This window comes from Mus caroli, chromosome 1, assembly GCF_900094665.2.
Source record: "Mus caroli chromosome 1, CAROLI_EIJ_v1.1, whole genome shotgun sequence".
Classification (NCBI taxonomy): domain Eukaryota; kingdom Metazoa; phylum Chordata; class Mammalia; order Rodentia; family Muridae; genus Mus; species Mus caroli.
In genome coordinates this window covers 74381352-74394432 of record NC_034570.1, presented here as the reverse complement: position 1 = coordinate 74394432, position 13081 = coordinate 74381352, and the positions used below count along the sequence as shown (strand labels likewise).

The following is a 13081-nucleotide window of genomic DNA, read 5'->3' as shown; positions in this document are numbered from 1 at the left end:
TGTGTGTGTGTGTGTGTGTGTGTGTGTGTGTGTGTGTGTGTGTGTGTGATTCGAAGGGCATTATTTTATATTCCAGAGTCGCAGAGCCCAGCATGGTATTTCCACATGAATGGAAAGTCAATAAATGCTTTGCTAATTGATTGGCCCACTAAAAAAATCTGATTGAAAGGAAGGAAGAGTCTTTGGCAGTCTTTTCAGAGGTATTAAAAAATTAGTGGAAGGTTATTTCAGGCAAAAAGGGGGCTGTGGAGATAAAAGTCAAGCCAAGTAGATCAATGTTTTGTTTGTGCCAAAAAAAATTATCTCCATAGTATGAAAGATTACAACATCTATAGGAATCAGAACTGAGATACTATCTAGATAGATTGTTCCTCCTTCAGGTGTTGATTTTTCTGAAGTTCTCTCTGTATTTTTATTTAAATATATTTGTTAGTGCTAACCACCATTTTAAACAGGAAAATCCTAAAAGCAACTCCTGCTGCCTCCATCCTCACTTGGCATAACTCCTAATCAGTTTCACAATGGGGAGCAGAGCAAGACTCACACCTGGGGTTTGGAGAACAACAAAGGATGCTGGAAATAGGAGAATTCAAATATTTCCTGTTCTCTATTAATATCCTTATCCAAGCCGTCGCTTTATCCCCTAAGTATGTGCCAACATTCTCATTTTCTTAATCTTAAAGATGAAATATCTGGAATTTTCACCTGGTGTTCGGGCTACTCCCCCTCCCCTGCTTCCAAACACACAAAAGAGCAAAATAAAGATCTTTGCACACCCCTGTTCTAAAACATAGGGAAATTAAAGCACATTTGTCAAGAAGGCATAAATCTTTGGTAAGTTGTTTAAAGGAATGATGTTTTGGGGAAGTGGTATATTTGAGAGAAACGACCAAGGCTATATATAGAGATGTTCAGTTTAGTGTTGTATGGTAGGAAAAAAAAGGCTTAGGCCACCAGAACACTATTTGCAATGTAGACTAATGGACAATTTGTGTTTTCCATTGTAGGTGACTTTTAAAAGTCTTCTGAATAAGAATGAGCCTAATTTGTGCATAAAAAATAAGTGAATGCTAGAGAATATAGAAATGAATGCTAGAGAATATAGAAATGCTATAGGAGTTCAACAAAGGGCAGAAGTGTCAGAATGTTGAAAAGCAGAGTGAATCTACAAGTCACAATTAGAGGAGTTCAGATGTTTGTCCTTTGTAATATACTCATGGAATATCAGACACACTTTTTTTTTTTGGAGTTATGTACTCCTCGACACAGAACATCATTTTAGAATATACATAGATCCAGAAAGCACTAAGAATTATCAATTAATTTCCAAATCTGACCAAGAGATAAATCTCCAGCACTTAGTGAGGCTGAGGCAAGGGGATGAAGTTTGAAAGTGCTAAGCTAGACTACTATCCACATTCCGTCAAGACCAGTCTTAGCTACACATAGTAAGATGCTTTAATAAAAGGAGAGGTGGAAGAGATGGCTGAGTGGGGAACGTGCTGTCCAGGAAAGCAAGAGGAACTGAGTTCAGATCCCCATCAGGCACATGAAATCCGAACATGACAGTGCATTCATTTATAACCTTCATTTAAGGGAGGAGAATCTCTGGGGTTGCTGGCTAGCCAGTTTAGCTGAAAATGGCAATCTCCAGGTCCTACCAAAGATCCTGACACATCTAAGGAGGTAGAGGGCAATACTGGATAATGCACCAAACAGTGCACACATATGAATACAACCACTATGCATACATACACACACACACAGATGATGACGATGATTATGATAAGATGGATGATGATGTCAATCATTTTAAAGAGGCTTATATTATGCCAAATTTTCTTCATAAACACATAAATACAACCTCAAAATAACCTAAAAAATAAATATAGCATTTTAGTGAGTAATCAGCAGAGACCAGCACATGTAACAAACATGATAGAGTCCAAGGTCTCCAGCTCCCTATGCATTCCCATTGGCCATCTCTTTCCTTTTTAAACAGAGAGACACCTGTATGTAGTCTCTCACACTGCTCCTGTCAGAATCACATACAAAAAGCAGCATACAGTTTAATCTAACACAGAACCAGAGACTCCACATTCATAAATATTTACCTTATTCCTAATTCAAAGGACCCAACAATGGTAAATATAGAATCATTCATAACAATAATGAGTGTGGGGAAACCCAGCTAATTAAGGTTGAAGTCACCATGTCTGGATAGCTCCTCTGAGCTCAGCACAAAATAGGGGAGTCCCTTTATCAACAGAGCTTCCTCTTCTCTGATGTTGTCTAGGGAACCTGACACCCCCCTCCCCCATCCTGTACCTGTGGAAGGTCTCATAGTCCTTGGAAAACCTACAAGTTCAACTTCATCTTTCTTGATATGAACATGTCCAGCAAAATACCTGAGATTCCTTGAATGTCTCTCCATACAAATGGGGCATTCTCAGTACTTCTTCCTTCCCTTCAAGATTCATACATTCATACATAGCCCTTGCCCACCTTGAATAAGGTGTGTGCATACAAGCCCACCCTGAATAAAGCTGTGCACATAAGATAAGATCATCCAGGAGAGCTGCTTCATTAAAACCCTCAGAGGTCTCCCTCCCACACACATTTACTCTTCCCCCAAGCCTGACAGGGATCCTGCAGACCCCACCTCTTTTGGACTCAGTTTCATCCTTCTATTTTGGTGTGCAGGGTTGCCTGGAAACCCCGAGGCAGGAAACAGAGGACATGGAACCACAGAGGGACCTTACACGCATACCAGATATGAGGCCAATATTAAATATTGATGAGGCCTCTTCATGGCTCATCTGCTGTTCAAAAGAACTGAAATTGTCTTATTTTCCTATAAGCTTACCACCAGGACTCCCTATCATTTATTCTACCTTCCCTGGCCTTCAAAAAACCTCATCTAAAGGTAGTTTTCTTCCTTCTTTTTGATTTCCCTCACAGTCTTTCTGCATATCCCCAAAGGCAGATGATGATAAGTTGTGACATCACTCAAAAGCTGAGTTTGGAAGATAAATGAGATGTTGATGAGGAGTGCCTCTAGGACCAATATAAGCAGAAGGTGTGGCAAGGAAGTAATGTTGGGCAGATGATGGGGCCAATGAACAGGAGTTCAAACATATGGGCCTATGTGGGACATTTCATATTCATAGTATAAAAGAGTTCAAATCTTTAATGAAAGAGGATTGAGGCACAGTAGTTCTGTTTATACCACATTTTAGAAAGCAATGCATTCTGTCTTTTTGCCCTAAATCCAACTAGATGGGGCATTTAAAGTATCTCAGTTACTTATCTATTGCTGTGATAAAACATCATGACAAATGCAACTTATAAAAGAGTACATTTACATTTAACTTTGTTTATGGTTTCAGAGGGTTCGAGTCCATGAGGGCAGAACAAGGGCAGAGGGGTAGGAACAGCTGAGAGTTTTCATCTTAATATGTAAGTAGGAGGGGGGGGTGCGTGGAAGAGAGCAAGAGACAGAGACAGGTTGAGACAGAGACAGAGACAGAGGGGGGGTGAGAAAGAGAGAGAGCATGTGCCTGGGGAATAGGAAGATTCTTCAGAAATCTCAAAGTCTATCTCACGGACATACTTTCTTTACAAAGGCTATGCCTTCTGATCCTTCCCAAATAGACTGTGGAACAGACCAAGTACTCCAATATCTGAGACAATGGACAGCATCCTCTTTGTTGAGTACCAGTTATATTCGTGCTCAGGGGACCCGATGTTTCTCATTTTCAGAGTCCCTAGGGTAGAGTCAGTTGCTGCTCCCCACAAACAACATCCTCAGCTTTTATGAAGTGTGTCCTGCTCACAGTTCACAACAAGACAAACTTTTGTAATTCACCAGCTATTGCCTCCTGGTCTTTTTTCATCTGAGTGCTTTCTGAGTATACTGGAAAAGCTCTCAATAAAGGATTTCTGAGAAAGAATGAGATTCTGTGTAAGCAAAGCCTCCAAGTGATTTGACTGAAGAGATCTCATCCACAGAACACAATTTGCTCAAATAGCATAGATTAACACAGGCTGACAAGAAAATTAGAAAATCAGCTCAGCCTTGGTGGCAAGGTAGCTGCACATTCACAGGGGCCACTTCACTGCTATAGACAAAGTTAAAGGTGATTTTTAAAAAAGAAACATCCCTTAATAATAGACCAAATGATTCATAGTTAAAGTGCTCATCAGAAATATGTCAACATTACAAATGTGTAAAAATCATGATTGATTGATGGATAACCTATTTAGTTTGACAGAATTACTTCTACAATTTCTGTGCCACTAAATAGTCTACTGAAAAAAATAATCCCAAATTTCAGCAATGATAGTGAGCATGATTTTGTTCGTCTGCCAACAAGTCTAACCAACAAGCTAAAAGTTCAGTGAGAGAGCCTATCCCATAAAATAAGATGAAGAGTGACAGAGAAAGATACCTACCATCAATTTCTGACCTCTGTGTCTATATAAGCACATACAAGTATCTGTGTCCATATAATCACACATGATGTACATAGGTAACACATACACACTTGAACATTAAAAAACAAACAAACAAAGGAACAAACAAATAAAGCCAGAATGTCTACAAAAGCTCATGTGTTAAAGGTTCGAAGGTACAGATACTATTAAGATGTGTGATTAGCTTCAGTGGTCACCTTACAGTGTGTCATTTCTTTGATGAGTTTATAGAGTTGGGTCATACTTGAAGGAAGTGTGCCACTGAGGACACCATTTGAAGGGGACATCTTACCCTATCATCTCTTTTCTTGCTCCCCTTTCCCTAACTCTGCATCCTTGCTCCATGAGGCAACCAGTTTTCTTTAGCACATGTTTCTACTGCTATGATGCTCTACACTATACAGGATCCAAGCAGTGGAGCTAGCTGACCTCTAAAACTGTGTACTAAAAGATGTTTCTAACTTTAAGTGGGTTTTCTCTAATATTTGGTCACAGAGTGGAAATTTGACTAACATACGGTGAGCAGAAGTCAGGCAACAGACTCAGCTAAAGCAGCCTCCTCTCCTTTACCTCTTTATACCTACACATTTCTCCCATGACCCACCTCATCATGCTTGTTAAATGCTCACTGCTAATGGTTTGTTTGAGTTGGGATCTCTTGCTACAGATCATAATCAATAGCAACCAGACAATTATAATCTCCTAATAATATATCAATTATTAAGATGGGGCTGATGAAGCAAACTAAGAATATTTAAATATACTTAAACTATATATCAAATGCTCCTGAAAAATATATACATACATATACATATATATATATATATACATATATACTTATACACACACATATATATGTATATATATACGTATATATACACATATATACACATGCATAGGCATTAACCGAATTGATTAGAGGAATTTCTAAATGAGACTCTGATCTAACTGAATTCAAAAGTACTGACAATCCATCCACTGTCTGGTATTCTGATTACACTTCAATTCTGGTCATTTATATTTGCCAATTCAGGAATTTTATCATGGCTTATGGGAATCACATTTCTTTAGACCTGGCATAGAAAACCTTGACCTAATGAGATCAGGAAAATGGATGACATAAATGCATCTCCTTTGACCCATACACAGCATGATCTGTTACTGAAGCATTTATTTAGATACTAAAATCGGATGCTGGAGTCTTCAAGTCTGGGTCAGTATATGTCATCAGAACATATATAACATTTATCAAGACACAAAAGAAAAATGGAAGAAGTTGTTGGGATGATGGTGGAAGCAAGGGGGAAGGTGGAAAACAACACACAACAAAAGGGTAAAGCTGAAAAGATGAATTAATTTATTTTGTAAATTTAAATTTTAAGCTTCTTATGACTTAAATCTGTAAACAGTTTCTCCCTAACTTTATTATTAATTGCTTTCATATGGATTTACTTTGAAACATCTATAGAAATATACACACAAAAGTATGTAAATCATTGACTCTTCTTAGCTTCTGAGTTAACAATAACACCAAACTTGAACTTTTTTAATGAGAAGTTGGAGAAAGAAGAAGTATGGCTAGAATATATTGTCTAAAATATTTTCAATAAAAATGAGAAATAAAAAAAGGAAAATGTTTAAGTATAGAATAATTGATACTATCAGTGATTATCCAAAGCTTACTAAAACATTAATAACTCTACTTAACATTAATTTCTTTTCTTAAGAAAGACAATGGTTCATTGATTTTATCATTATAGACTCTGCAGTGCTAGAATTGTGGAGAATGAACTTTATAGGTAGAAGAATCCTTGAATTTGTAACTTTCCCCTGGTGCTCCTCAAAATAAAAATATAATAGAAGCTACAATAAGAAAGCAAGACCTAGATATTTGGGACCAAGAATAACCAGTAAAGGTGGCAAGAACTTCCATCTTCCAAACATAGCAAAAGCTACTTGCCATCTCATTCACTCAGCCTTTGTAATAGTTAGGTTTCTGTTGCTTGATTAAACACTGTGACCAAAGGAAGGGTTGACCTGTTCCTTTGCTTCCAGAGGAATCAGAGCTCACCATGGGGAAACAGCAGAGGGGGTGGTTAGAGCATGGTATGGTGAGCCCACATCATATACCTCAAGTCCAAAGCAGAGAGTACACTGGCTATGGCATGAGGCTTTAAAACTTCAATGTTCTGACCCCAGTGACATATTTTTTTTTCAGTAAGACCCACACTTCTAAATTTTCCAAAACAGCTTTTCCAGCTGGATCTCAAGTCTCCAGACATGTGCGCCTACAGGAAACATTCCCTTTTACTTTTTCTTTTTTTTATATTTTTTTTTATTATGTATTTTCTTCAATTACATTTCCAATGCTATCCCAAATGCTCATTCCTTTTCAAGGAGCCTTCTACATTTCAAAGCTTATTCCCAGAACTGCTTCTTCTCCACTGATTTGCTCTCACCACATCTAGGAATTCATTCTTTTTATATAGTGTTTCTCATTTTTTGTGCAATGTTCAAAGACCACTTAAAGACTAATGGAACAGCCAGGCGTGGTGGTGCATGCCTTTAATCCCAGCACTCGGGAGGCAGAGGCAGGCGGATTTCTGAGTTTGAGGCCAGCCTGGCCCAAAAAGTGAGTTCTAGGACAGCCGGGGCTACACAAAGAAACTCTGTCTTGAAAAAAAAAAAAAGACTAATGGAACAATGAGAAAATATATTTGTGAATTAAAGTGCACAATAGTAAAGTTAACATTTATTATATATGCTGCTACATAATTATAGGAAGACATTACAATGTGTTCCCAAGGTCCTGGAGATTTTCAGTATAGGATTTTATGGGTCAGAAACTACCACAGTCCAACAAAGAGACTTCCACACATAGAAAAATGGTTAACTGTATGTGGCGTTTGTTTCCGGAGAAGCCACTATTTAGCTTTATGCAGAATGATCTACTTGTGGAAAGCAGACAGTGGATATGTGAGCAGCCTCCACCGTGCATCTCTGTAAGTGAGCACTGATCCACTTGTCTAATTTGTGGATAAAGCAATCACTGTTTGAATTACCAGAATAGGACATCAACATGCATAGGACATCCACAACACAGAAGCTACCTGTTCCTGCTTCATTCCTTAAATGACAACTTCAGATTCCAAAGAGGTGATGCAGCACAGGAGAACAGCTTTTCCTCCTGGCTGTCTTACTCCAGAAAGAAAATAAGAAAGCCAAATTAAGCATGCCCACATAGAATCTTCCAGTGGAGCAGCCAGAGAACCAAGCATGCTATACTTACCTCAATGGGTACAGGGACTATGTCGAGGCTTATAGAAGATTTTGCTCCCTCCTTAGAATAAAACAAATTATAAACATATAACCAAGCATGACTTTTTTGGAAAAGCATTTCAATGAAATGGAATTTAAGAATTAGAAAGCTGATAGATATCTTTAAGAACTTTTAAAAATAGAATTAAATCATTAATTAAAACCATAACCTACTGAAAGTGCTAGAGTACTTTGTGACCGACAATATATCAAATTGATTATGTAGTTGCTACTTGATGAAATTAAGAGTGTCTGTAAAGGCAATTTGTAACATCTTGGAATGTTTTGAAAGCTAGTATAAGTGACAGACAGCATATATATTCAATTATTTGACATATTAGGATCCATTTCGTACCCAAAGGGAGATGGATAAGAGACAACACCATCCTAAACCTCTATACCTACTCACACTGTTAGCTCTTTCCAATTACAGTCACTTTCCCAAAACTGTGTTCACACTCCACAAAAACTTAAGCAGGAAATGACAAACTCTTAATTCAAGATTAAAACACATTGCTTTGCGATGTACATATATACTTGATTTTTTTCAGTTAATTTTCCTTACATAAAAACTAATTAAATAAAAGTCTTTGTCAACTTGCAGAGACTGTTTATCTATTAGTAGAGGGCTGCATTACTTTTTTTGCTTGAGAGATGCTAAGGAGTACCTTTGAAGCATCTAGCAGGGTGATCTGCATTGCCAGCCACTGGGAATTATAAAGATGGACAATCTGTCACTCTATCTACATTGCTAACCCCAACTCTACAAGCAGCACTGCACTGGGTAATAAAATGAAAACTACATAGCAAGAAGACCACAACCCACTACCCAACCAGAAAGTAGTTGTCTAACACACACACAGTTTAACACCACCACTAGCAACAAGTTAAGCTGCTCATCTATATTTGGTGGAATGTTAGGTGATTATAGCACAGGGAAGAGGGTACAACAGGTAATCCTCACTCTCTATTTGTTCTGCTCATGTAGTTTAACACCAGATATGGATGAGTCTAGGGTCATAGGAAGGCAGCCTGGAAGAGTTGTATAAGGTTGTGAATCAGAAGCCAAGAATATCACTGAAATAGTTGATAATGGGACTTAATCAGAGCATACCATTGATGTTGGAGAAAGGTGTGGCTCTTGCACTCTTCATATTGGTCTTGAGGAAAAGAAGGGAATTCAATGATCATTGGAAGTCGATAAATATATTAAAGATTCCTGACTACAATAGCTAAATGTATATTTCAGTGAACTAAAATATGTTCCATGAATTTCAATTTGCAGATGCTGAAGGTGGCGAGCGGGAGATGGACACCCCTCTGAGCATCTGTCTACCCAAGCTCCCATGTAACAGGTGAGATACCTGCTCTGCTGGGATACAGGACTGACTGGGCCATACTGTGATGCGAATCAGCACTCAGAATTCCACCACCCAAGCAAAAGTCCCACGAATTTTATTTCTCATCATGCAAAACTAAGCCTTTGCTTTCTTCTATTAAAATTGAGTTTAAAACACTTTAATCCTTTTAAAACAAAAGAATCATGTGCCTAAGAACATTGATTTGATAAAACCAGTAAAATAATCTGAACTATAGATTCTGACATGTGTTCTGAAATCTTAAACTACAGAGGATGCTTGACTTATGCATACTTTCTTAAACGTGCCTTTGACCCAGTTTCCTTTGACATTTACATTTTGTTTTCATCCTTTCTTAAATATCACTGAAAATTAATTCTGTGGTAACAATTATCAGGTAACCAAGAAAAAAAAAAAAGAGCTGAGTCAAATTTTTCTTAGAAGTGATTTCAAATTATTCTGTCTCATCAAAATCTTTTGTTGTACAAAACAAAGGGTATGAGTAATCTTACCACAGTGAATTCATTTGCCTATGAAAAGTGTTGTTTTTCCCCCTGGTGGCCTTTAATGCAGAAAAGCAAATGTTTCATTAGACTTTGCCTTTTTGTCTACCTGCCTGGCATATGACCTTTGGTCTTAATTAATATGAAAATGAATTGAATTTATCTCTGTGTATTTACTAATGCACTCCTGGGGCCAGTGAAATGGCATATGGCATAATTTAGTCCATAATTATTATTAGCTAAACACACTCAGGCTGGTGGAAATTGACAAGAGTCCATCTTGTTCCACAGACCTCCAGGTGAAGATGTTTCTTTTACTTGTTGTGGGATTCATTGCATTGAGAATTTTAACACTATGTACAGAAGTGATCTCTACAGTTCCAGGATTAGATTCTGTGTCCATTTCATTGATTTTTCAATGATAAATACAATAAGATTTTAAATGATGGAATAAGCTGAGGGTGTGATTTTTCTCTTCTATCAGCAAAAGGAGTGAGTGTTGAAGGACCAGTAGATTCTTCAGTGTCTTACTAATAAACATCAGTGTCTTTTTACCAAGAAAGCTGGGAGGATTTTAAAAGAGTTATTGTACTTTTAACTATATGTTACTCTATGTGTGTTTGTGTGTGTGTGTGTGTGTGTGTGTGTGTGTCTGTGATGTGTGGTTATTGGGAGTTGCCAGGGACCAGACTCAGGCCCTCAATAGAACCAGTATGGAATTGATGAGCTATTTTCAAGCGCAAAGAAATTTTTCTTAGTATAATAAAATTTAAACCTATTTTATTTTTGGTATTATAAATAATTAATTATATCTTTTCCTTCTTCCCTTTCTTCCTTCTAAGCTTTTCATAGCCATATGTAAGCTTTACATACTCCTTTCTCTTTTTCAAAATCATGGCCTCTTTTTACATTAATTGTTATTGTGTAACACACACACATATACATATATATATATATATATATATATATATATATATATTCCTATATATGAAGTCCTCATTCTGTATGATGTTACTTGTATGTATGTTTCAGTCCTGGCAATTTGTTATGTGGTAACTAGTTAATGTGCTTTTCTGTGGGAAGACTCTCTCTTCCACTCTCTCTCAGCATTCCTTAGTTGCCAGGAGTTGTTTGTAGAGGGTGAGGCCTCCTAGACTTTCCCACATGCACTTTAGTGTGTCTATTGTTTTAAAGGATTGTTAACCATCATATTTTGTAACTGATCGTGCCTAACATGAGAGGAGTAATATATCAGAAGGTGCATGTGTCCATTACAGTCACTCGGAAACAGGGGTGGATCAGTGTTTGGAACAGATTTTTGGCTCTATAAAGGAAGAACCAAACAGAAGACAAAGGCAGCAAAGTGAACTAGGACAAACTCATGTACTCAGTCTCAGAATGGAGTGCCAGTCAATACAGCAAGTGTCAGACCTCTGGTCTGTGAAACAGACAGCTTAAGAAACTGTTAATGACAAAAAATCCATCAGAAGATACGGTGTCACGAACTAAAGTGAGTGCCAAGGAGAGCAATATTGATCTGTCTGCTTCTTGTTGATTTGGAGTATTGCCTAAAGAATAGGGCATGCCATTGCAAACTTTGCCATGCTAAACAGGATGTGCAACCGGTGGCCAGTGTCTTTCATCTGTGCTTTCCACAGAAACAGTCATGAAGATGGGTGTTTAAGACATCAGTCTGCCAGTGGACAGCTTTACAGATTTTCACATGAATTAGTGTTTCTAGAAGTCTTAAAGCCATTCATGTGGCTCCTGATTAAAAGAATGGGCCCATCTCTAGGCCCTCAATTTTATTTTCTAATGGTCTTTGTTTCATTTAGTCAATGCTAACATCCCAGGAGCTGCTTCAATGACCTTCAAGTTTAATGACTGTGGAACCTTTAAATCAGTCAGCACTTAGCATCACAAATATTTCCATGGGTAGTTCTATCACTGCATAGATGTGAGTGCATCTTTCTGTAGTAGAAAGGAATTATTATATTCCTATTTAAGATGCATGTTACTTCTTCATCTTCTTTATACAGATTGACTTAAAGATACAAATATAGTGAAAGGAAACGAGCATGGTGTTCTCACATACAGACCCTAGCATCCTTGTGGCTAAAGTCATGAATCATTGATCGTTATTATTCTGGCCACAATGAAATAAATGTTGTGATTAACCATGAGGCAACATCCGTTGGAGTATATATTGGGATCTATATTAAAAGGCTGTACATGCTCATTCTCAGGTGGGAGCATTAAGTGGTATGCCATCCTAAGTGTGCACAGCCATGTTTCCCTAAGAACACAGACTTGGAAGATGGTGAGAGGTTATCAGTGCACATTCTGACGGTGCGGCTCATGGCAGTGAGTTGCAAGGTATTCAGCACATGACAATCATTGTTGTCTAAAGCTACTGTAACAAATAACCACAAATTTAGAGGCTTAAAGCACCACAAATTATTTTCTTACAGCTGAGAGTTTCAAAGTCTGAAATGAGGCATCACAGGCTCAGATCAAGGCACTGGTATATCTTTCCACTCAAGAAGGAATCTTTCTTCTTGCTATTGGAGCCTCCTTATGTTTTGGTTCCCCAGTCTTTCCACCCGCTTCAGAGCCAGCAATGGCCAGGTGAGTACTATCAGAGGTTATTGTTCTGAGTCATTGCTGTCCTCTCTATTGTCACCTGGTACTACAAGATCACCCTGACAAGTCAGAATAGTCCTCTCATTTTGCAGTCAGAAATTTTGAAAGGTTCAACTCATCTTTAGTCTAAATTTCTCATTTCTCATTGCTTCATGATGTAAAATATATTTTCATGTACATTCTGAAGGGTGTGATTGATATGGTGTGAACATTCCTGGAAGCTGTTCTTCTTTCTACAAAGAAGGTAATGCCACCATTAAGGCTGAATGCCTAAGCCTATCTAGTGGCACAGACCTACTACAATTCTAGTACATGGGAGGCTGGAACGGGAGTATTGGAAGCCATTATCAGCTATGCAACAGTTTAGATGCTAACCTGAAACCCTATCTCAAAAAAAAAAAAAAAAAAACCTCTTAGACTACAAAACTAATTCTTTTTTAAAATTTCTTTTATATTTACTCCCAACAAACCTACTAGTCAAGTTTTAAGTTATATATTATGAAAAAAGAATATTAACTTAGGTCTTCTAAAATTAATAGATTGGGGTTTTTTTATTACGTATTTTCCTCAATTACATTTCCAATGCTATCCCAAAAGTCCCCCATACCCTCTGCCCACTCCCCTACCCACCCATTCCACTTTTTGGCCCTGGTGTTCCTCTGTACTGGGGCATATAAAGTTTGCATGTCCAGTGGGCCTCTCTTTCCAGTGATGGCCTACTAGGCCATCTTTTGATACATATGCAGCTAGAGTCAAGAGCTCNGGGGTACTGGTTAGTTCATA

At 37.8% G+C, this 13081-nt stretch overlaps 1 protein-coding gene across 4 annotated transcripts in view; it reads right to left on the bottom strand.

Moving 5' to 3' along the window:
- The window catches only part of Nyap2 (neuronal tyrosine-phosphorylated phosphoinositide-3-kinase adaptor 2), a 265902-nt gene that overhangs the window by 194203 nt on the left and 58618 nt on the right, over positions 1 to 13081 (bottom strand). The gene's annotated exons all lie outside the window — the stretch shown is intronic.